Raw genomic sequence first — 1,545 nt, 5'->3', positions numbered from 1 at the left:
TTTCGCTTGAAAGTTTGTCAGTGCTATTGATTATACTACTCTTCCTGTTCTATTTTTAGCTGTTGTTAGTGGTGAATTTTAGAAAAAAGAAAAAAAACAATTTTGAAATTCATGCTTTTACAAATTGCTCACTACTGATATCACAGAAACACTAAAATATTTATAGGGATAATCTTCAGATAGTGAGCCTTGTTTCCCCTTTTTAATTCAAAACTTAAGTTACGTAAAATTCATGCATTCTCTGTAGCATGCCTTCTTTCTTGAATGGCTCATCTTGGACCACACATACTTTTGCTCCCTAGGAGAAGCAGCACAAGCTAGGGGTTGTGAAAATGCTGGCATGCGAGGGTCTATTTCACCCATACTAAGTTCTACCTCTCTTTGCTGTTATGTGGGACATCAAGTCAAAGAAGATGCACATTTCAATACTAAGAACATGTGTAAAGTGGAGGGGCTCATGCAACGATCAGATCCTTTCTGCTGCCATTTTAAATTAGGCTCCATCCAAAACAGGCAGCTGCACCTGTCTCTCCATGTCACCTACCCAGACCCACCCTCCATGGAACACATGCACGAGTACAGCAACATGGAGTTGTTCTCCCAGGGCTCCAAAGTCAATGCCTGCAAGAACTATCAGGAAGGCAGTAAAATGTTTATTGAAGGGCTAAGTTGGGATACGGGCAAGAAAGATCTCAGAGTACCTATCTCATTTTGGAGAGGTTGTAGACCACAAGATTAAAACAGACACTGTCACAGGGAGATCCTGGGGATTCAGATTTATGCTTTACAAAGATGCTCTCAGTGTGGACAAGGTCTTGGAAATCAAAGAATATAAACTGGATTGCAAGATGACAGACCCAAATGGGCCAAAGCTTTTAAAGGGAAAGGAGCCCCCCTTCTCTCTGAAATGTGTTTGTCAGCCCAGACACGTTGGAAGAACAGAGTATTGGAGCATTTGGAAAAACTGAAAACTTCATATGGATACAAAAACAAAGGAAGGAAGAGGATTTTATTTTATCACATTTATAGATGAAGCACTGGTAAAGAAATTATTAGGAAACAGGTATCTATCATCAGACTCATTCTGGAAAGTGTGAAATCAAAATTGCCCAGCCCAAAGAGGATACAGCAGGCAGAAGAAACAACAGAAAGGAGGCAGGAAAGCTGTGGCTGGAAGCCACGGTGGGACCAAGGTTCATGGCTGAGGTCAACAAAGCAAGTATGGCAAAGCATCCAGAAAGGGTGGTAATCAGCAAAATAATTACCAGCCGTATTAAAGGGGGACAGGGAGAAAATAGGTGTGGATTCTACAGCAGCCTATCTTGCAGGATGACAAGTGAATGAAGAGTGGTCTTCTATGGATCTGAGATGACTATTTTGTAAAAGACTTTTGGTGTATATGTCCAATTGCACATAGTGGTCAATTTAGTTTTTTTGTTTTTGCTTTGTCCTTTACCATCTGTGTTATGACAAATGTGGATTTTATTTCCGTAATTTCATGTTAAATGATTTTCAAAAATAAATTAGTTTTGATTGTTAAAAAAA

The 1,545-nt window shown here is 39.5% G+C and overlaps 1 pseudogene; it reads left to right on the top strand.

Moving 5' to 3' along the window:
• The first annotated feature begins 559 nt into the window (after positions 1-559).
• On the top strand, positions 560-1,277 carry LOC140498538 (heterogeneous nuclear ribonucleoprotein D-like pseudogene; annotated as a pseudogene).
• The last annotated feature ends 268 nt before the right edge of the window (positions 1,278-1,545 follow it).

Source organism: Notamacropus eugenii, chromosome 4, assembly GCF_028372415.1.
Source record: "Notamacropus eugenii isolate mMacEug1 chromosome 4, mMacEug1.pri_v2, whole genome shotgun sequence".
NCBI classification, from domain to species: domain Eukaryota; kingdom Metazoa; phylum Chordata; class Mammalia; order Diprotodontia; family Macropodidae; genus Notamacropus; species Notamacropus eugenii.
The sequence above is the reverse complement of the archived record's forward strand: the minus strand, read 5'-3'. Positions and strand labels throughout refer to the sequence as shown.